This window comes from Pleurodeles waltl, chromosome 1_1, assembly GCF_031143425.1.
Source record: "Pleurodeles waltl isolate 20211129_DDA chromosome 1_1, aPleWal1.hap1.20221129, whole genome shotgun sequence".
Taxonomy (NCBI): domain Eukaryota; kingdom Metazoa; phylum Chordata; class Amphibia; order Caudata; family Salamandridae; genus Pleurodeles; species Pleurodeles waltl.
In genome coordinates this window covers 935,730,846-935,755,107 of record NC_090436.1, presented here as the reverse complement: position 1 = coordinate 935,755,107, position 24,262 = coordinate 935,730,846, and the positions used below count along the sequence as shown (strand labels likewise).

Here is a 24,262-nt window from a genome sequence, read left to right as displayed (position 1 = left end):
TGTGTTGTTAAGCAAATGTCAGCATATCTCCTTTTCATAGAAAATTTTCATTTGCTCTTTATGTGCATATCTCCTTTCTTTGATTTATTTGCACATACAAAGGCATATTGCATTTCCTGTGCTATCTGTACCATTGTGCTTGGAGGCTCACCTTGTATTCCCTTGAAAATGAGTTGCCAGCAAAATTAGAACTATTGGCTGCTGACTAAAGCAATGTTTTGCCCAAAAATCAGCATTTGTCTCCATCCATGACTCGCTCCTTCTCTGACTGAATTAGCCTTTTGCTTATTATTTTTGATAAGCCACGTGCTGGCTGTTTGCCTTTGAGAAGCCATTATAAGTAGCTGTTGCTGTTCCTTTGAATAGGTTTATGTCCTGATGACAACAGTAAACTACTATTGATTTTATATTCTCAAATTTAGATCTAGTTACTAACACATTCATTGCTATTTTTTATATTTGTAAGAATTGTTCATGAACCATCACTTTCTTTCTGAAACTTGCCTGACTAGAGAAGTTAGTTGAAGAGTGCCTATTAAGAGTTAATTCATGCAACATGTATCAACATGCAATTCTGCACTCTAGTACTTGTATTGTAAAATGGAAGCACTACTTCAGATCCTGACTGCTCTGATATGATTTTAATTATTCTTAGCAGCCATCCTTTGAGGGAGAGGAGAGCTACATTGCCTCAATTTATGCTGATTCTAAGCTTTGCGGGGGTGGCAAGCGTTTTCTCTCCAATATTCATCAGCAGAAACATATGGTTGAGTGTTGTATTTGACCTACAGAAAAACACACTATGTAATTTTAGCAATTACAAATACTGTGTTCTTCTTGTAGGTTTTAATGTATTTATTTGTTGTTTTACATCAGTGAGAACAAGGTCTGCAGCGTTCCAATGCACATAACATCAGATTTAAAAGCTTACCTCCAAATTCATGCAATGTTTCAAACTAATGTTTTCCATCATTGCAACTGCTCAATAGTTTATTTAATGTATGAGATTAAGAATAATCAGAAGAAAACATTAGGGCACATTTTGAAGTTCAGTTAAAACATGCAAGTGGTGGTTTTATGAAAAGCATAAACTGTAACTTATCAGTACTAAGCATTACCATCCTGAATGCATACTTAAGAAATTCCAATATGGTGCTGTTATTGATGCTTGAGGCATGTGCGATGGTTCAGGTATTTCTGTGAAATGTTTCTCCATGGTGCACTAAAAAAATTGTTGAAGAGTTGACTGGTCTGATACAGAGGGGAAATGAGTTCCTTAATTTCATACCATGCCTGGGAACACTTGTGAAATGTAAGACATTGTTTGGTCTGCAGGTGGTGGATCCCTTTGATTCTATCAATGCAAAAGCCCCTAGTTGTGGTCCACTTACGAATATTGTGAAGGGAGCACACTTGTTTTACTCTTCAAATGTTTTCTCATTGTGCAAGCTCAGAGGTCAGTTATCTTTGAACAATACTTTCTGTATGGTTTTCACTACTAGATGCAATCTGTCACAGCCATGACACTTTACCCAAATTTGGCTTTAAGTGTTCGATTTTGCCTGACATGAAGTTATGTACACTTTTGCATTGGCCATTTCTCTTGAAAACATCAAGATGTTGTATTCTTTATATAGGCATATGTTAAACATTAGGTTTCCTCAATGCCACCAGTCTCATTTTTTTTAATGAAACAGTCTACTGTTACTTGTGCATCTACATTGCTATTTTTCTTGCTCAAGCCTGTCCTATACTTCATAAAGCAATACTGGGCACCCATGCTGTAAAATGTTTGCACACAAACCTTTCTTTAGAGACTTCTAGGAGTTCAATTGTGTTTTGCCAACATGGTCAGAAACAAATGTTTTAAACTGTATGAGAAAGGCACAAGACAGGTATTTGGTGGAACATGAATTTTCAATATGTTTAAGAAACAAAGGAAGTGCTTCACACAAAATGAAGGCACATGATCCACAAAACCTCTAAATGAAAGTGCTAGCTTAAGTCTCCACTTCCAGGAAAACAAACCTATTTCATATTTTCAAGAATTCAGTGAGGATCCTCATGAGCTTTAGATTAGGAAAATGACTTGATACAGCTATAAATGATCAAAGACATTAGTGCATGTGATCCTGATCCATAGACTGTGGCATTCAATTTCTAAATGTAATACTTCACACGCAGTTACTTCAAACAGGCCCAAGCAGCAACACTTTGCAGACTGCCATAAAAAGAAAAGCCTTGTGTGATAACTGCCAGGTATGAAAACTTTAAACATAATTAATGCCTTTAATTGCACACTGATTATTGAGCTTACTTGCCGCACCCATTTTTAAAGTTGCAATAGTGTTGCTATCCTTGAGTTCTATGCCGTTACTAATGAAAGGGTTCGGAGTGCTCACCTTTATGGATTTACAAAATATATTTTAGTAGAATGTGCACCCACAAATGCCCTACTGTATGCAGAGTGGCAATCCTTCTATATTAAGATGCACTTTTTTGAATAGTTGTTTAATGGCAAATGGGGAATAAAGAGTATGATTTAGAGTTGGGTGGTAATGAAATTCCCCTGATCCATGAAGTGAACTCCATGTCTGGAGGAGTATTCCAATTCTGGAGAAAATTGTACCAGTGAATCTTTTTCCAGAAGTAGCATTTTCATCCCAAACGGAGCCATTTTCTATTACCACTCACCTCTAACCAAGGCCCAAAGATTTTAGAAATAAAAAGAAAATACAACAGTTTCAAACCATGAGAAAGATGTTGTGATTAAAACAGAATTCTTTCATTCGGTCCCTGGCAGCACTTAGGGGAAATGGGGAAAAACCTTTGCTACATGTGGCTCTTAGTCGGCTAAAAGGAGTTTGCTTTAGAGAATAGACAAGATGAGAGGCGTTTACTTTCTTGTTACTGTGTTGCTGCACAAACTGTTGATCAGAAACCAGGAAGGTGGCAGCCAAATTGAGGCAGGAGAGCAATGAGTACACAGTAACCTATCCTTCCACAACAGAAACTGGAACCAGACAAGTATGAGAAAGACGTGGCCATGTTTGGGAGCTCAGGCAACCTCTTCCACTATAACTTAATTGTGAGAAAACAGGGCTGATTGCAGAGGCCCCATAACTTTTTGCCCCCATTTTCCACTTTTTGCTGGTGTTTTCCTGACTTTAAAGGTGCCCTGGGTACTGCTAACCAGTCCCAGGGCCTGTGCTCTGTGTAAAATGGATATGCAAATTAGGCTAATTATAATTGGCTAAGTTAACCTACCTATAAGTCCCTAGTATATGGTAGGGCATGTAGGTTTAGGGACCACAGCATAGGGTGCCATGTAACTATAAGCAGGGACTTTATAAAAATAGATTTATAAGCCCTGGTGAGGTAAAAACAGCTAAATTCGTTTTTCCCTCATTGAAGTAAATGGCCTTCATAGGCTAGAAAGGGCAGACTTTATTTTAAATTTTAAAGTCTCCTTAAATGTTACATACCAAGAATTTGGTATCAAATTGATTGTTGTAATAAATCCCACAACTTCCAGTTGTTGGATTTAATATAACTTGTCCAGGTAAAAAGTTTAGACTTTACCTAAAAAGTTGCCAATTTCAGCTTTGCATTGTTTTTGCTGCTGTGCTCTGATTGGCCAGCCTGCAGCAGCTTCTGCCAGGCTGCCTTGATGAGGTGTGAAGTGGCCAGGCTTCACACAAAGGAATGTGCTTGGGGGATAGAATCTCCCCTCAGCAGATGGTGAGGCAGGAAGGGGAGGGCTGCCAAACTGGTCTTCAAAGGCAGAGAAGGACATTTGCAGCACCCAGCAACACCCCCACATCCTGCAACCCCAGACACTTAGGTGCCCCCTTGATTAGATTAGGAGAGGGGTGTGTTTATGATTTTTAGCCACACCAGTGGGTGGGCTCAGCCAGATGTAACCTCCAAAAATCAGATTCATCCATGTTGGATTTTTAGAGACTGTTGCCTTCTGGGATGGATTTTTGCCATACTTCCCAGGAAGTGGTCATCACAGGGGGACGACCCTGTCCCTGATTGGAGAACCAGGGCCCCCCTGCTTTTCACCCAGGAGCAAGGATAAAACTGGCAGACCTGCACCCACGCCTCAGATCCCCTCCAGAATTCAACAAGAAAGGAACTAAAGAAGAAGAAGGACTGCCCTGCTGGACCCCTGGCCTGCACCTGGAACCTGCACTCAGAAGGACTGCACCACCTGCACACTTGGGCTTCACCACAAGAAGGACTTTGCCTGGCTTCAACTGGTTCAAGGAGGGACTCCCTGTTTGCTACAGGTGAAAAATTGCTAACCAGAGTCCCCTGCACCAACTCCTGAAGAAAGCAACCAGCTGACCACTGTCCAGTGGCCAAAAAGGAGTTTGCGCCAGGTGCATTCTGGGAGTTGAAGTCCGCACCCCCCAAGGACCATCACAGAACTTCTGGACCCTTGGGGTGAGCTGTGGACCCCAAAAGAACCTTAAAAGAACATCTGGGTGAAGCCCCAGAAGTTTGGAAAAGATTTGAGAATTTTGGGAAAAAAGCTCCAGAGAGGGACCGACCCGCCGCGGAAATTCTAGCCGGCTTGCCTCAACCGCGACCCGGCCTGACTTCGTGGTTCGTCCCGGTAAAGAAAAACATCCAAAAAAGAGACTAAGTCCGAACGTAAAAAGTTGACCGGGACCTCCCAGCCATCGTATCCGAGAAGGGCTCCATGGACGTCGGATCAAGATCCAGGTTTACCCCGGTCAAAGGATTTTCATCTCGAAAAAACGACTAAGTCCGAAGGTAAAAATCTCCACCGAGGAAACCCACATCGCGTATCCGGACAAGGGCTCCAGGAGGTCGGATTCAACTGGCAGGTTTGTCCCGGTGAAGAAAAACGTCAAAATAAAGACTAAGTCAGAAGATAACTTTTTAACCGAGGCCTCCCGCGACCTGTAGCTGAGCAGGGCTCCATCGCGGTCAGCCTGAAAGTTTGACTTTGCCCCGGTCGAGGTGCAACCAGATGACCCGATTGGCGCTTTTTGTTTCTAAGCGCTAGAAAAGTAATAATTATTTAAAAATTCATATCTCCGGTTCCCCTGAACCGATTTTAATCGTTTTTGTGTCATTTTAAAGATAAAAATATAAACTATTTTTATAAATTGGTTTTGGATTTTTAAACTGTTTCCTGTGTTTTATTTAATTACTGTTTTGTGATATTTGAATGCTTTACACTTTGTCTCCTAAGTTAAGCCTTGACGCTCGTTGCCAAGCTACCAAGGGTTGAGCTGGGATTAATTTACTGAGACCTAACTGTACCTATGTGGAGGTTAGTGGCTTGTTGCTAAGTGTAGGTACCTACCTGCCCTACCAATAACCCATTTTCCAACATTAATTGTAGCAGTTCTTTCAGCATGCCTGCCTAAGCCTTGACAACCATACAGACGGGGATGCAATCAGTTGAAGGAGAGAAAACTAATCTTCCAGTGTGTGTACTACAGCTCCTGCAGTCTGTAGGAGGCTGGCCTGGCTTGTAGTGGGTACCAGAGGTACTTACACCTTGTGCCAGGTCCAGTTATCCCTTATTAGTGTAGAATAGGTGTTTCTAGCAGCTTAGGCTGAACTAGGAGACATGTAAAGCTCCTACTATACCACTGGTGTCACATGCACAATATCATAAGAAAACACAATACACAGTTACTAAAAATAAAGGCACTTTATTTTTATGACAATATGCCAAAAGTATCTTAGTGAGTACCCTCAGTATGAGGATAAGTTATATACACAAGATATATGTACACAATACCAAAAATATGCAGTATTAGCAAAAGGAAGTAATGCAAGCAATGTAAAGTTACAGTAGATTGCAATAGGAGCACATAGGGGAAACACAAACCATATACTCCAAAAGTGGAATGCGAACCACGAATGGACCCCAAACCTATGTGAGCTTGTAGAGGGTCGCTGGGACTGTAAGAAAACAGTGAGGGTTAGAAAAATAGCCCACCCCAAGACCCTGAAAGGTAGGTGTAAAGTGCACCTACTGCCCCCAGAGAGCACAGAAGTCGCAATAGGGGGATTCTGCAGGAAGAACAAACACCAGCAATGCAACAACAGTGGATTTCCGGACCTGAGTACCTGTAAGACAAGGGGACCAAGTCCAATAGTCGCGACAGTGTCGAGAGTGGACAGGAGCCCAGGAAATGCCAGCTGAGGGTGCAAGGAAGCTGCCATCGGATGGAAGAAGCTTGGAGTTCTGCAAGAAAGAAGAGAGCTAGGGACTTCTCCTTTGGAAGACGGATGTCCCACGTCGCGATGAAGCTTGCAGAGGTGTTCCCACGCAGAAAGACCGCAAACAAGCCTTGCTAGCTGCAAGGGTCGCGGTAGAGGTTTTTGGGTGCTGCTGTGGCCCAGGAGGGACCAGGATGTCGCCATTTGGAGGAGGAGACAGAAGCAGGCAGCACCCTCAGAAGTACCTGAACAGGCACTTGGAAGGAAAGTGAACCGGAGTCCACCCGAAGCCACAAAAGGGAGTCCCACAACGCCGGAGGACAACTCAGAAGGTTGTGACCTGCAGGAAGGAGTGCCGGGGACCCAGGCTTGGCTGTGCACGAAGGAAATCCTGGAAGAGTGCACAGGAGCTGGAGCTGGAGCAGCTGCAAATCACGCGGTACCCAGCAATGCAGTCTAGCGTGGGGAGGCAAGGACTTACCTCCACCAAACTTGGACTGAAGAGTCACTGGACTGTGGGAGTAACTTGGACAGAGTTGCTGAGTTCCAGGGACCACGCTCGTCGGGCTGAGAGGGGACACAGAGGACCAGTGATGCAGTCTTTTGGTGCCTGCGATTGCGGGGGAAGATTCCGTCGACCCACAGGAGATTTCTTCAGAGCTCCTGGTGCAGGGAGGAGGCAGGCTACCCCCAGAGCATGCACCACCTGGAAACAGTCGAGAAAGCTGGCAGGATGAGGCGATACAAGGTTGCTAGTAGTCATCTGGCTACTTTGTTTTGGTTTTGAAGGCGTCCTGAGCAGTCAGCGGTAGATCCTTTGGTAGAAGGTGAAGAGGGAGATGAAGAGGAACTCTGGTGAGCTCTTGCATTCGTTATCTAAAGAATTCCCCAAAGCAGAGACCTTAAATAGCCAAAAAAGAAGGTTTGGCTACCTAGGAAGGAGGATTGGCTACCAAGAGAGGTACAAGCCTATCAGAAGGAGCCTTTGACGTACCTGCTGGCACTGGCCACTCAGAGCAGTCCAATGTGCCACAAACACCTTTGTTTCCAAGATGGCAGAGGTCTGGGACACACTGGAGGAGCTCTGGGCACCTCCCCTGGGAGGTGCAGGTCAGTGGAGTGGTCACTCCCCTTTCCTTTGTCCAGTTTCGCGCCAGAGCAGGGCTGGGGGATCCCTAAACCGGTGTAGACTGGCTTATGCAGAGATGGGCACCATCTGTGCCCATCAAAGCATTTCCAGAGGCTGGGGTAGGCTACTCCTCCCCATCCCTGACACCTATTTCCAAAGGGAGAGGGTGTTACACCCTCTCTCAGAGGAAATCCTTTGTTCTGCCTTCCTGGGCCAGGGCTTCCTGGACCCCAGGAGGGCAGAAACCTGTCTGAGGGGTTGGCAGCAGCAGCTGCAGTGGAGACCCCAGAAAGGCAGTTTGGCAGTACCCGGGTACTATGCTAGAGACCCGGGGGGGATCATGGAATTGTCCCCCCAATGCCAGAATGGCCTTGGGGGGGACAATTCCATGATCTTAGACATGTTACATGGCCATGTTCGGAGTTACCATTGTGACGCTGTACATAGGTAGTGACCTATGTACAGTGCACGCGTGTAATGGTGTCCCCGCACTCACAAAGTCCAGGGAATTTGCCCTGAACGATGTGGGGGCACCTTGGCTAGTGCCAGGGTGCCCACACACTAAGGAACTTTGCACCCAACCTTCACCAGGTGAAGGTTAGACATATAGGTGACTTATAAGTTACTTATGTGCAGTGGTAAATGGCTGTGAAATAACGTGGACGTTATTTCACGCAGGCTGCACTGGCAGGCCTGTGTATTAATTGTCAGAGCTCCCTATGGGTGTCAAAAGAAATGCTGCAGCCCATAGGGATCTCCTGGAACCCCAAATACCCTGGGTACCTCTGTACCATATGCTAGGGAATTAATTGGGTGTACCAGTATGCCAATGTGAATTTGTAAATTTAGTCACTAGCCTGTTAGTGACAAATTTGCAAAGCAGAGAGAGCATAACCACTGAGGTTCTGGTTAGCAGAGCCTCAGTGAGACAGTTAGGCATCACACAGGGAACACATACAGGGCACATACTTATGAGCACTGGGGCCCTGCCTGGCAGGGTCCCAGTGACACATAGACTAAAAAAACATATATACAGTGAAATATGGGGGTAACATGCCAGGCAAGATGGTACTTTCCTTTCCTTTCCTGTTGTGGAGAACGGTGCTTGATAAAGACTTTGTGTGAGGGTGGCAGGAGCAAACTACTGTTTTGTTTGAGTTCTAGACAGCTTGCTTCCACTTGAATAAAGGTTTTATTTAACATTATGTTGTGTTGCAGGGGCTCACGCCTAGACAACGATTCTAAGAAGGATCATTCTGTTCAGCTTATTGAGCTGTGGATCATTCTGTTGACAACTACCCAATAAGCATAAAGCTCATTTTTATATGAGTGATCTAATAGAATATTAGAGGGTTTAGCAAAAGGCTTTGGCAAAGTTGAACACATGCACATCAGTGACTGTTCACTTTTTGGGTTCTTGTGGGATGGTGGCCTATCGATAAACAGTACAATTCCAGAGGAGGTTTTGAGAAGCTATCTTTATATAGTATGTGTTTTTGAATGCAGGATAAGGCTCTCAAGTCAATTTTTTTCACTCCTGGTATGAATAGAACTGTTGTGTTTTTTTCTGGAATAACTTGCTTCCCCCCCTTGTCTTACCAGGTGCAGTTCCAGATAGGAGGAGCATACAAAAAAACCTTTAGTAAGTAAATGGGAAAAAGAAAAAAAACATTTCTCCCCCCCCTCATCCTCTCTTGAGGTCTCTTTATTATGTGTTCTCTCATTATTTGTCCTAAGTAATTACTCAATTTTAACACCATAGCCAGCAAAAGAAGAAAAGGGAAAAACACTCAAAAACCAACTCTTAATTGTTTACTGAATCATGCTTTTTTCCTTAACTAAGTCTCTGCAACAGCTAGCATTGCTTTTTATGTCTTCGTGTCATTATAGAAAGTGGGAGCAGCTTAGATGAGATGCCTCAGTCTCTCTCAATGACCCCTCAACCTCTGTGGAAGCCTTACTATTCTCTCTCTTCTGACTCCTGGCCTGTGTCCAGTTCCTTAATCAACCACCTGAGATAACTGTACCCCTGTAGGGATGTTGTGGGAAATTCCATCATCTGCTCTCTTGGTCTGGACTAGGTTATTCTGCAGTCGGGACCTCCCAGGCTTCAAGGGCCCATCTCCCTCTTCAAGCCTGGGGTTTCTGGAATTACTTCATACCTGTCCCTCAAAGTTTCCTCGTACCTTCCCTGTTGCTGGGCTGCACCCCAGTCTCCTGCCTGTTGCAGGATAACTCCAGAGTTTCCCTTTACTTGTGTCACATTTGTATTCCGCCTTCTTCCCAATTCTCACCTCTTCCGGTTTTAAAGTCAGGAAGGGAAAAAATGGGAGCCTTTCTTCACTGTTTGACCATATTTTCTTTTTATTTTGCTGTCACTTGTTTTAGCTCTTTAGTGTCTTTCTTCTTTGGCAGATGGAGTGTCTCGAAGGATCCATGTGAGCGGATTATCAGGTAAGTGGTGTCCTGTGACAGTGAACTAAATTAGCAAAGAAACAGCTCTGCACGCACAGTGATAGTCCACTGGCTGCTATGTTGATTTTGTGCCTCTGCCCATGGATGATTTATCACACCTTACATAGCCACACAAAGATTGGATCGGTAAGAACCCACCCGGCTTGGATGGGACCCAGAAACACCCTCTTTGACCATCTCTGAGACTCTTTTTGGGGTGTGCAATCAATGGCCTGCATTTTCTGCTTGGTGTCCCGCTCTAGAAACATCCTAAAGTAGAAAATGGTGAATGGGGCAATACCCATAATCAGAAAGTAGCATTCACATTCTGTCACAAAAGGTTGTAGGCTCTGAGAAGGGAAGCCAATACTGTTTAGAGAGGCCTTTTCAGGAAGTGTTCAGGCAAGTCAGTGAACACTGCAGACAGAATGCCCGGGGCCTAATTTTCTTTTGAATTAATTTATTTTTTAAATAGTAGATAGCTATGCAAACGTTGTAACAAAACATTGTGAATTGTGAGCTGTGATGCTGAGCTACTTCACACAAATCTAGACTGATGTCTAGACAGACATGACCTCTGCTGCACTGCAGTGTTGGTAGCGGAGATCCTGACTATTATATAAGCAGGCAAAGATCTTTCATCCAAGGTTGAATGTTGTCTGTCTCCTTTATGCATGGGTCCCTGGAGGATAGGGTTCCTTTCTCCAGCATACACTTGGTGCAGTTGCACTATGTAAACAGTGCAGGGATGCCCCCATACTAATCCTTTTTTTGTCCTGTTAACTGACAACATGTATTCCTGATTTGTGGCTTTTTGTCTTGCTTCCATATTTTTAGAAGGATAACTCTCTGGCCCTTGTTGCTTGCATTTGTTTGCACTCCTGCTCAAAATTGCAATTACTATTGGCTTAAATTAATTTGGAATGGATTTTTTTTTTCTTTTTTGAATTATGATTTTAATTTTGTTTTTTCACGGTTTTCATGTCATATGTTCCTCTAGTTTAATTTGTTAGATTGTGGTGTTTCTTATGCACAAATACTACATATTTTTGGACATATTTGTATTGTTATAACTGAACTGATTTTTTTCATTTCTTTCTTTGGCATTCATTTTGAGTAGAGATTTTTGTTGTTTTTAAAAGTAGTTTATCATGTATTTTCAGTGCTGGATTTTCTTGCTTTTTTGCAATACTTTTATTAATGAGTCAAGCTTCTTATTGGGACACTTTTCATTCCTTTAGTTTTGAGTAGAAATTTCGTAAGATTTGTAGGTTGCAGTTTATTGCAAACAAAGTCAATGGTTCATATTTCTGAAATGAACAATTATTTCCAATGGATATTTTTCACTTTAAAACTGATATTTACTCTTACTTTTTCATTTGAGATAAAGTTTTCACTTGATTATATTTTGATCACATTTGATAACTGGTTTTAAAAATAAATGTTTTCTGAGTTAAGAGATTACAGATTTTTATGTTGTGATTAATTTTAGTATGTTTTGTTTTCAATCAATTTTTCATTGAATATGTGACTGAAATTCACTCTTGTCATGTTATTGAGCTTCCATCCATTTTTAGGGGATCACGGAAAACAATGAATACCATTGCAGACATTTTCAGGGACAATTCACCACACCCTTGCAGAGGAGCATCCAAAATACCTGTGTTCCACCCCGAAAAAAGGAATTTAAACTTACCCAGGGCACCCAAGCCTCTGAAGCAGAAACGAGGAAGATTCAGGTAATCTGTGAAGGCCTTGAGGAATCCCATTCCCTTTAGCCCACCACAGCATGTTAGGTAGGACTGCACACCAATGTGAAGCATTCTAATAGTAAAGTTGTGCTCTGCGTACAATGTTACTTTTGACTATGAGCTAAAGCACAGTCTAAATTTGTTTGCAGTACTGAAAAGCGCATTAAACTTTGCCCTCAGGTCCCTTCTTTAATGCAAATATGTCACTGTTGCACCCTTAAAGCACTATGTATAATACAGACACTGCTTCTGCAGAGTAATAAATTAGGGACGGAGAAACGGTGTTCTACTCGGGTACGTAGTTTTCTTAGAAGCATGCCTAAACTTGCAAAACTTCATATCCATGTGATGCAAGGCGTATATATGCCAAATGCCACTATGCACTGCAGCGCTTCTATATGTTTAAAGGGAAAGCAATCACCCTTTTCTGCTAAATTGCCACACTTAACCGGATAGTGCTGTTTTTAAATTATACTGGTTTTGCGGACGCGTTTTCACTTATATAAAACTTAACATAATTTATCTGTATAATAATATGTCATGAGGCCTCAACTAAATGTTGCATTTAAACAAGCCTTTGCACGTTGAGCTTTCAGAGAGGTGTGTATTTAGCTTAACTTGCTGACAAATGCATTTTTCTTTTCCTGTGGTCTTGCTTTGCTCTGACTTGTGTCATGGCCACAGATGCCAACGTTTATGATGCAGGTGCGTTTTAAACAACAGGATGAATAGAAGATGTTATGCTTCAGCTTTCTCATTCATTCATTTAAGTTACATAGGAAAATAATAATATATTGAAATAATAGTCTAATCTTTATGAAATATTTTTATTGTCAAATAAAGCATTAAAGAAGGGGAATGATTGCACTGAGTAATATTGTATTTGCCTTGCTTTTGTCTATTAGAAAGAAGCACTGGGAAAATGAGCTGAATTGGTAGATGTTACAAATTGTAGTTAGTTGCATCTTATGTTTACGATGTTCTTTAAGTTTGCTATATTGATGGAAGCTGTCTTGTTCCCATGAAGACATTACCCCTCAGATTGGACCACTGAAATTATCACTGCAAGTCACCACTAATTGTTGCATTTTACTCTTTTTATTGTATTGTCAATATTATACATATTATACATATCTAGTACTTCAAAGTATTGCCAGTGATTAAATCCATAGCCAGTAACAGAGCATCCCACAGTATGAGCAATACTGTTGTGTGGGCCTCTCAAACAATTGTTAGTACATTGTGTAACACCAAAAGCTATGTATCATTCAAATTCAATCTCTAAAATTTCCCTAGCCATTGTGTATTAAAGAACTACCCCAGCCCGTGCTCAGCTCTTTACAAGGTCCATGTTTCAAAAGATATCCAGCAGTTCAAGCCAACCACAATTGTTCACCCCGCAGCTATTCTCATCTCCCATTTAGCAATATCCCTGCTACCAAGCATTTCATCATTACCCTACCATGACTTGGGTGTGCAACATCTGAATAGGTTATTCGTCTGTGTCACTCGTTCCAGTGGTGGGGACAGTGGTTCCATCATCAAGTTAAGTCATGTACCATGAATCCCATGCCAAAAGATCATCTACCAACCTATTGTCTCGCCTCACCTTTTACATGTGCGCCTCCTCAGCCCCAGCCTACTCTGTAAAGTCCCTCAGCCGTCTGAGGAGGTGTTGGGCTCAGCCATCTGGTGGTTGTACAAAGTTTGGAAAGGGTCAGCCCAAAGATTGCGAATTTCCTAGTGAGCTTTTTTTTCTTAACAGGCACCAACCCCAGCAAGCATTGTTTCAAGTCTCTATGTATCACCCACCCTTTACCTTTACACAGGTGCCCCAGGACTTCCTCACAGTGATGTATAATCTGTGGACAACACCATGTAATATGAATGAAGCCTACTGGTGTGTGCCTGCATCGTACACACCTTGGACTCCAAGATGGGTATATTGTGCATAGAGACTTGGGTAAAAGGTATGTGATATGTACAACAGTGAATTGAGTGAGTTTAAACCATGCTTTGGCAAATACCTCTCACCCCTCTTTGTACCCTAGTCCATTCTTCATTCGTCATTGGGTGCTCACTGATATGCTGCCATGTTCCCTCAATCGTAAGTGGGGTGGGTTGAGGTCTGTGCGCCCGCAGGATGCGGTACAAATGAATCACAAATCTCCTTCCACCCACCAGCATTAACAGTGCAACTAGCATCTGTGTGGGCTGAGGGTCATCTAAGAATCCTTGTCATATTTCCCTTTCCAGGGCCGCCAGCCTGGCATACTGGAGAAATTGATCCCTCCCCAAACTGAATGTCTCTATTGCGTTCTGCAGCTTGACAAAACTGCCTGGCAGATATAGGTAATTTTCAGGAGGCACATCCCTTCTTCTGCTGTCAAGTTATGAACGATTTGCACCTCCAACTCTGGTGCGTAGGGCACCCTGCTGAGTGTGTAATCTGTGTAAACCTGTGCTCCCATCCTAGATTAAACCAGAGAGGAAGCTATTCCACCTTGAAAGTCCTTTGACCCAGCTACATTCTGGCTCTCTTTGCTGGTGCCTCTTAGATTTATTCTAGGGGGACATTTTTTTTTCTCAACTTGAATTGATGCTCTTTTGAGACTCTACTGAGTTTCTTGAAACTCTTTATGGCAATTTCTTGAATTGATCTCTATATATGTTACAGACTAGGCTTTCACCTCTCACACTTAGAATTCTTCATGGGTTCTGATGAGACTTAAGTCAAATTACTTACCTTAAAATAGGGCTAAATTGTATGAAACACGTTTAATGCTTTGTTCTATGTTGTATTGGTATTGTAAATTTCATGATCTGCCAATAAAGAAACAAACTACTAAAACAGACTAAAATAAAACTTCAAAACTCACTCAATCTCATTATTGACGCCTATAAATTAAATGAGGTTTCTAGTGTTGGATTATTAGGGTATGGTATTTATCTTTTTTACCATTTCTATCTGTATTTATCCACATTTATATTTTGTTCCTTTTATCTGTATTTATCCACATTTATTTTTGTCGGAGGCAAAAAAAGATGCCACATCAAGTATTTTTACAATTTGTTTGAATAGTCAAGTCACACTTCCACCTGTTATAGGTGTAGATATATTTGTATATACGCTAAATTAAGTAAACACAACACATTCATCTGAAAACTTTGCCAATCTATTACAAGCATGTGCATTCCAAGAGACTTATAGGACACTCGGGCTCTTTCAGGTTTATTAATTAAATGAAGACTACTGAAAAGCTGTTTAATATTTGCTGATGATACTGGAATGCCCAGGAGATTCAAAGAAAGGTTACACATTGTTGGCAATTCTTGCTTTTGGACTGATATCTTTTTGTGGAATATTGCATTAAATATTTGTTGAATTCTTTAACAACATTCATTATGTCATCAGGAGCTCCAAACAACATAATACATCTTTGTAATTGTTAACAACCTGGTTATACTGAACTGTCTTGAGTGAATCCAGGATAGAGACACATTCCTAAAAAGAGGTGTAATTAATTTGTCTTGCTATGTTCCTAGCTAGAACAGCATACCACTTGCTTTTTAGTGTTTATTTAAAAGTAATAATCTCTTTCATAAGGGAACTTGCTTTCTTGTGGTAACATTTGCAATAAAGCGGTGATAGTTGGGTTTTGTGTACAGTCTTGCTCCAATGCCAAAGCCATGTCAACATCTATAACTGTATATATTTGGTGAACAAGTTTCTTCTGACTCCTTCTTCTGAATGTTGATGATACCAGTGAGGGTTTAACAATGAAATGCAACTTCAACTTGAAAGACTGGTTCTTCACACTACTGAGGCCAAATAGTTTTCCTAGGTGATCTATTTTGGATCCAGTGTTTTTTCATTATTTACAAAAGCAATGAAGTAGTGCCATATTTCCAAAAGTCTTACTGCTCCCTCACACCAGCTGAAGCATTGGATCACATTAGCTGGCTTTGATATTTAATTCTCCGGTCTAATGTTACTTGAGAATAAATGTGTTTCATCCATACCTAAATAGGGCTCCAGATTTTATTACAAAATCATACATGTCCCGATTCTCAGACTAAGACAGAGCACAGGAAACCGCAGCATGGATAAGATGACATGTTTTTTTTACATGAATGAAATGAACACTCTGAGCAGCGTGCAAATCATTTACTGCCTTTGTTATGTAGGATTCAGAATCAGAACTTATAGCAACAAGGTCATGCCATGATTTACCCAATCTCTGAAGCATATTGTTTGCAATTAAGGCAATTTTAGCAGAATTACACTCACCAGATGCAGTGATGTCAGCTAAGGCTGAGCAGCAACCTTTTTCTTCATCCTCAGTGTAATAGGTGACCAATGTTTCAATGGCTGAGTCACCATGCACCTCTGTGGTTTCGTCAGTTGTTAAAGAGATAGGAATATTTACCATAGCTTGACTTATGTTTCCAAGCTGTGCTTCTAATACTTGGGGAACATATTTCTCGTATAATTGACTGGATTTGAACATTAACGCCCAACTGTTTAAAAAATAAACCACAACATAGCCGGAGCTTTGTAATAGAAGACTACTTCACACAGTGGTGGCATTGATACTTTGGACGGATCAGAAGAAAGACGGGCAGACTGACCAGGCAGTGGGTTTTTCCCCGAGAGGCTGGAAGGGTGGGTGGGGCTCTTGCAGGAGTTTTTTAAAAGCACTGCAGAGTGGCTTTTACATCCAATAATTTTCAGGCAACAATAAAACTGCCAAGATAACTCTGATGATTAATGTAGCTCCTGGAAGTAGATTGGAGTTTTGTCTAGTGGCAATTTTGACTCATCTAACATAGGGAGCGTAGAAGGTTGATATGCCTGCTGCAAAGAATGTGTACCATGCAGATCACAGAACAGTATTTTATGTGCAATGCTCAGCGGGATACTGCTATTGATACAGATCCTTTTCTTACTGTACAGTTAATAAATTACAATCCTAAACATAATCAAGTACGGTGAGCTCTGAACTGCCATAAAAAAGCTGCATGCAAACCTCATGGTACAGGTTAGAAAGATAGGTTTATCCCCAGTCGTTGATTATCCTAATTTTGCTACAAAGGGTTTGTTTGGGTAGAAATATTTTTTATTAGTAAAGTCAACCCTAACCACTGTCTTGTGCTCTGAATCCTGAGTTTGTTTCCCAGACCAAGCACTTCTACAAATGCCTGCCAGTATAGATGACTTGTGAATCCTGCTGCTACACCCTTAGTCTTACATAATATTTCTATACAGGTATTTACACATGTTTGATTCAGTGTCTGTGTGTGTGCGTGTGTGTGTGTGTGAGATGTGAAGTGCTCCAACAGCCTACGCCAGTAAGAGGCGCTATAAAACAAATAAAATACATGCCAGGGGCTATGGAGAGATTTTAAAGACTGTATGCACTCAAAAAGTTACCAAACAAAATTGAAACCACTGGAAAACGGAAAGTTCTATTTCAAACAAAAAGGGTGCATTTGCTGCATAGACATCCGGGGCACGTTAAGTAGGTAACTCAGGCAAGCACGTTCTAGGAGGGTGTGATGAGGGATGTAGCCTTTCTTTTGGGAATGTACTTGATATATTTGTCAACACGCACTGCGTTACAAAATCTATCCTTCAAGAGGAAGCACTACGTTATTGAGGAAGATCCGAAGTGGAATGAAGGTCGCATGAAAGCAAATGGGAATTTACTTTTACAAAAGCAACTGCAAAAAAAGGAAAGAGACTGCGATGCACACATCCTGCAGAGAGGGCTAATTGCACTGAAGCAGTTTCTGCCAGTGCTAACGCACATATTAACTCCTCTCGCTCAGCTATCACTGCTTTAAAAATCCAGAACTCGCGCCTTTTGCAGCATCCCCACCTGCAGATGTGCAATACGAGCAGCTTGTCTTACACACACTGTGCACAAGTACACCGTGGTAGTTTAAAGGTCACACAATGCTGCAGTATTTAATATAGAGGGATTTATTGACAACCAGATTGATGTGATCCTTCCCCTCACCAGCCGCAGAATAACTGACCAGGAAAGAACTGATAGAGCGTTCCAGCCTAATAATTTACCTATAGTTGGAAGCTCTTGGGTCGATGAATCTTTTGACCAAGTGGGACTCTCTTTACCCGGGAGTAATCAATCAAAATCAACAATCAATAATCAATAACGAACATAAGCAATGCCCTGATCAACATAACACTTCACAATTAATCCAGAATACATTTCGGCGAAACCATGACCTTTCGGTCATGAATAACCACACCAGTTTTATGCAAAGTTAATGAATTTATTTCCCTATATTAACAAAGCTAGCACAATGTAGATGTGTCTCAACACCAAATGATATATGTAAATGAACATTAATAGCTGTCCATATCGGCGGAAAAGATGCAATCTATGCAGCATTTGAATAACAATGCCTTCTATAATGGCAACGCAAACCACTAAAACTACAATCTGTAATGGGCTAATTGCATACATTTAGTCAGCATAACAAGGTCTCAAATTGCATCGTGCATCAAATGAATCCTCATCTAACCTCGAATTAGCATCGGCATGTGGGACTTCATGCAAAAACAATTTAGCAACATCAATTTGAAAAACTCCTAACTAAGGCGCTTATCCAAAATCAGCAGTTGGTTACCTAAAAAGAAAACACAATGCAATTGTACAATTTTCCTTTCATATTTACCAAATTCAATCAGCATTCAAGGAAGTCTTCGTCTCACAGGTACCGGTTTCGATCAGCATGGGTCGGGGGCAAAGGGGCAGGGTGGACGGGGGCAATTGCCTCACGGCGGCAAGGTAAAAGGACAACTATTACTTCATGCAAAGGGACGTATCAAAGTTAAAGTCTCTAGGGCGAGAATTACTTAGTCTCTTTCTCTCGATTAGAGAAAGCATCAAAGTCTCTCAAAATGGCGTCGAACATCAATTGGCATCGTAGAAAATAGGCAATAATGTCCGATGGGTAATGTCCGTTTTCTTCCTTGTACACCTGGTTTAAATAGACAACAGTTCAAATCCAGTAGGGTCTTCCATTGGAGGGTTCATAGGTTGACTTCAAATTATCCAATCAAAAACAACAGTTCTCAAGCTTTTACTTAAGCATACATTATCCTTGGAGTCGGGAACGTAAGTTGCAACATATTTTACCAATTAACTCACTTTCAGAGCGTCCATTGTCTGCACCTGCAGATTGACCTTGGAGTGAAGAAAAAGATGCCAGGCTGGCACGAAACCTTAAGATAAGCATGTGAACGATCTCACTGGAAAAGTACAGCTTCAAGCAAGAATACACGTTTACTAGCACATTGGAAAAATACGGGCATCTAAACCGTGAGACAAAGCAGCTAGGCCAAAGCCTCCACTAAAGTTATGCTAAGCTAAAACATTTCTAACAAGCAAATCATGGCACACGTTTACGATTATGTCAAGCTAGTACAATTCTAATACATCACGTTATATGAAGCACGCTTATAAATGTTGGCAAACTACTCTGAGGGCACATTTGTCCCCGTACAATCTTATTTAGTTCGGTTAAAGTCACACTTGATTATTGCTACACTACGTTTATGCGCTAATAAATGCAAAACCTTCATTTCAGCTTCATCAATCCCTCCTCTGATGACTACTTGTCATCACACAAACTAATCCCACAAATTTTATTCCATTAAAATTCTGTCAGTTCCCTCTGCCTTTTAGTTCCCCTTGTTCTTGCTTTGTATTCTTCTGCCATTCTTTTCATCATTTTCTCTTCCTTCCTTCTTTTAATTCTTTCCATTATCATTATTATTCCCCTTTTTATTCCCCAAATTCCGAATATGCAAATTAGAACTATTAGAATTCCCTGTATTATTTTTGGCAAAATTCCATTCCAAATTCCACCAAGCCAACTTCCCACTGACGCAATAGCCTTTCCAACCTTCTCCCACACTCCTGGTTCTTTCAGTTCCTTCAAATCTGCACTCTCCTTTGTTAGATTAGCAAGCATTGTTTTAATTTTCACACTATTGTCTGGAATATACGTGCAACAGTGTCGTGCACCAAGCATTTTGCTAACGCCGCCATCCTTTGCTAAAAGAATGTCTAGGGCAAGCCTGTTTTGAAGAGTCATAGCTCTTTCCGCTGCAAGTTCAACATCCATCAGGATTATAGCACCTGAAAACTTTGTCAACATGTTATCCACTATAGTAGACAACTTTCTTATTTTGATGGAATTCAACACAACTCCCAATGAAGGACTCATGGCTCCAAATATATCTCCTACCACAGCAGCTGCGGTCTCTCTTTTCTGGATACGATGGGATCCAGATGTCTTTGGAATCATCGATAGGTCATCCAGCTGATAAACCTTTGGGAACACTATACCCAAATAACATCTCCCCCACCATCCCTTTGGAAGACGATAATAGGCATTATGCCCACAAATGTAATATACACCTGGTATGACAGGGTCAAGTCCGTTCAGCATGAATGTCCATTTGGCCTTAAAGATAAACGTATGTTTACACTCACTCGCACCTACAAAAATGTTAACATAATAAGATTCACCTCGATATATACAAAATTTCCCTACATGCCAAGCATCTAAAGCTATTTTCCCTTGTGTTCTTATTGCGGCAAAAGCATAATTATCTACTGAAGTCCTCTTATGCAGCTCCTTTTCTAATTTCGCATTCATGTGTGCCCTTCTATCATCTGTGCGATCTAAAAAGCTTATTTCTACTGCAGAGAGGGAGCAGGTAAGATTTTCCCTATGAGCATGAGCCGTTTCAAAAGGTTGCATTGGCTCGAAAAATTCTCTCATTATTTTAGCATCCCAATCTTTAGCAATCTGGCTTAGCTGCGTGATTATAGGAACATATGCAAAGGTAACATCATAATTTGAGTAAAAATACTGTATGTTGGTTTGACCATAAAATCTAGAAGTTACTATACTACATGTAATCCCATATGTAAGAGGCATGTGATGATATGTCACCCCTTCCGTTACCGATGTCGGTATCTGTGTACACACATAACAATCTTTCGCATCCATAGTCTCAACATATTCTGTTAGCAAGCGATAGAAAACATTATATGAAAGCTCCTTCTTATCATGCAAGTGTCTCATCTAATTCTAGTCTTTTCAGTGCGGTTAGTTCAGTGACAGTAACAGGAGCAAAAGTAGAAGCATCAATTTTCTCATTCTCACCCTTACCATGCATTCGAAGCACTATTGCCATTATTATTAGTACACATGCAATTACCAAGCCTATACACGCATATTTACAATATTTAATTCTACTGTTTTGTGTCATGATCTGTATAGAATCAGAGAGCTAGAAGCACCTGTAAAAGAAACGATTTAGCAATTCAGTTACAAAGCAGAACGAGCGCAATGTTCACACAGTTTTCTTCAGGAGCCAAGTCACTTATCGGTTAGCAGCATTTGTCTCAATTCAGCAATAACTCAGTCTCAATTCGGCAATAACTCAGTATTTTTTTTTTTTTCTCTCAAAGTTCAATAACTCACTCTCTCTCTCTCTTTTTTTTTTTTTTTTTTTTTCAGTTTGCACGTTGTCTCAAATCGTGTTTAAGAGTCAATCAGGTTTTTAAAAGTCTTATCAGGTTAGCAAATGTCTCATCCGGTTTAGCAATGTCTCAGCTGGTTGTATCACGTTAGATTATAGCAAGCAATGTCATTTACCAGCTTTTCAATCAACAGTGTCCATAAAACTTTTCTTTTCTATGGGTATCTCTTCTTCTTCGTTCTCGAGGCTAAGAGATACAAATTCGTCAGTCCAATCGTCATGGACTACATATGCCCATTCTGGACCGGAATATCTCCTGTTTGGTATCCTTTTCCTTTTCAATTTTGCATCTCTCTTTGACTCTGCCTCACTGGTACTTTCCTCTTTGGCCAAGTCTTTTCCTTCACTTGATGTTGGTGTCACGACAGACACTTCCTTTCTCTTCTCTTTCACTCTTGGCCCTTCACTGTCGTTCAACTTTTCTCTAGTTCTTACTTTTACTGGTGATATACTTGGTCTTTTCTTTGCGCTGTGTCCACTTGAGGGGCCTGCGATCTCTTCTGGAGAAGTTTGAACAGTTTCGTTCTGTTCTGCCTTGTCCCCTCCTTCTGGGGAGTCAATCAGGTTTTGCTTTTCTTTTTCTGTACCGTCTGCTTCTGGGAAAGCCCTCCTCTGATCAGGCTCTCCTGCTTCTTCACTTCTTTCGAGCCCTTTGTCACCGTGACTTTCTTCAGGCTCTGTGTCACTTTCAGCTGCTTCAGGCTCTTTGTCACCTTCAGCCTCTTCAGGCTCTTTGTTACCTTCAGCTGCTTCCGGCTCTTTGTCGCCCTCAGCTGCTTCGTCGCTGTCTGAGGTTTCTCCTTGGTCTTCCCCAAGTGAGTCGGTTTCTTCGTCTTCAGAGAATATTTCTCTCTCCTCTATTTCTGCCTGTTCGCTTCTAGTTCTGTTTTGCTCTGTCTCAGCGCTCGGCACTTTGTTATCAGGAACTGGCAGTTTCAGCGCTTCAACTTCCTCATCGGTGGGACACAACACTTTCTTTGTGTGACTGGCGTGGATCCAGTTGGGAACTCCCGCACACTTCACAGCGGTAGTGGTTGTCAGGATCACTTGGAAAGGGCCTTTCCAACGGGGTTCCAGACACGACTTCCTCACGTGCTTCTTTACCACGACCCAGTCACCTGCTTTCAGTGTGTGTCCTGGACCTTGGATCGGTGGCAAGGTGGTTGCTTCCACCTGGTGAGAGAAAGAGCGAACCACGTCAGCCAGGCCTTTGCAGTAGTCTAACACCATATCATCTGTAATATTCAAAAGCGCGTTTGCGGGAACTGCAGGAAGTCTCATGGCCCTGCCCATGAGAATTTCGTGCGGGGACAGTCCAGTCTTTCTGTCAGGGGTGTTTCTCATTGACATTAACACCAAGGGCAATGCGTCAGGCCATTTCAAATTTGTCGATGCGCATATTTTCGCCATTCTTGATTTCAGTGTACCATTCATTTGCTCCACCAGTCCTGATGCTTCAGGGCGATAGCTACAATGCAGTTTTTGCTCAATGTTCAGCGCTTCGCAAAGTAACTTTATCACCTCGTTATTGAAGTGACTTCCCCTATCTGATTCTAAAGAGATCGGGAATCCGAAACGTGGTATCAACTCCCTCAACAATAGTTTTGCAACTGTAAGGCTGTCATTTCTACGTGTGGGGTATGCTTCAATCCAGTGACTAAAAATGCACACAATCACCAACACATACTTCAGACCTCCATGCACAGGCATCTCAATAAAGTCCATCTGCATCCTGCTGAACGGGCCACTGGCCCTGCCAATGTGGCTCGCGTTCACAACTGTTCCCTTTCCTGGGTTCATCTGCTGACAAATGACACAACGATGGCAAACTGCTTCTGCAGCTTGACGAAATCTGGGGTTAAACCAATCCGTTTTGAACAATCTTATCATGGCATCTCTCCCTAGGTGAGCCTGCCCATGATAGAACCGCGCTAGCTGCGATAAGAGACAATTTGGTAAAACAAATTTTCCCTCATTTGAAACCCATATCTCATCTGGTCTCTTTGTACATTGTGATTTAATCCAAGAAGCCTTTTCATCCTCCCTGACGCTATTCTGTAATGCTTTTAGTTCATCCATTGTATCCACGACTTTCAAGGCAAATGCTTCAGCTGGTTCAAGCTCTGGCTCATTTATCGAATTCCATTCATCCCTGAGCAATATACAGTTCAAGGCACAAAATCTTGCGACTTGATCCGCATACGCATTTCCCAAGGAAACATAGTCCTGTCCTTTTGTATGAGCACTACACTTTACCACTGCAATTTCGGCTGGCATTTGAATGGCGTGTAACAATTCCCTTATTCTCTCCCCGTTTTTCACTGGCGACCCTGAAGATGTCAGGAAACCTCTCTGTGACCATAGTTGCCCAAAGTCGTGCACAATTCCAAACCCGTACTGACTATCAGTGTAAATGGTAACCTTCATCAATGCAGACAGTTGACATGCTCTTGTAAGGGCTACAAGTTCTGCTACTTGTGCGGAATATACCCCTTGGAGCCAGGACGCTTCCAGGACACCTGTTACAGTACATACAGCATATCCTTCTTTCAATATTCCCAATGCATCTCTTAAACATGACCCATCAACAAAAACAATTTGGTCATTTTCATCAAGCTTAGTATCCTTGATGTCAGGTCGGGGTTTTGTGCAAAATTCAGTCACCTGAAGGCAGTCATGCTCGACGTCTTCAGCGTTCTCAATTTCAGCATTTTCTCCGGGAAGCAAGGTTGCTGGATTCAACGTAGTGCACCTTTTCAGCTGCACATTCAGTGAGCCCAGAATTATTGTTTCATACCTTGTGAGTCTTGCTCCAGTCATGTGTTGTGTTCGGGAGCGGGTCAAAAGTATCTCAACTGAGTGAGGGACCATGACTGTTAATGGATGTCCCATCACTATTCCTTCACTCTGAGTGAGGCTGATACCAACTGCTGCTACGGCGCGCAAACACCCAGGCAGTGCTGCTGCGACCGGATCCAAAGTAGCTGAAAAATACGCTACTGGTCTGTTTATGCCGCCATGGGCTTGGGTCAAGACAGACAGAGAACATGCATCACGTTCATGACAAAACAATGTGAAAGGCTTTGTGTAATCAGGCATACCTAAAGCTGGAGCCCTGCACATGCA

The 24,262-nt window shown here is 41.9% G+C and overlaps 1 long non-coding RNA gene across 1 annotated transcript in view; it reads left to right on the top strand.

Moving 5' to 3' along the window:
* Window positions 1–11,535, top strand: part of LOC138289162 (uncharacterized) — a 47,081-nt gene extending 35,546 nt beyond the window's left edge. The window contains exons 2-4 of the long non-coding RNA XR_011202547.1: window positions 8,945–8,984; window positions 9,758–9,796; window positions 11,357–11,535. This is a non-coding gene — a long non-coding RNA (uncharacterized lncRNA). The remainder of the gene's footprint in view (window positions 1–8,944; window positions 8,985–9,757; window positions 9,797–11,356) is intronic.
* Window positions 11,536–24,262: the final 12,727 nt, after the last annotated feature.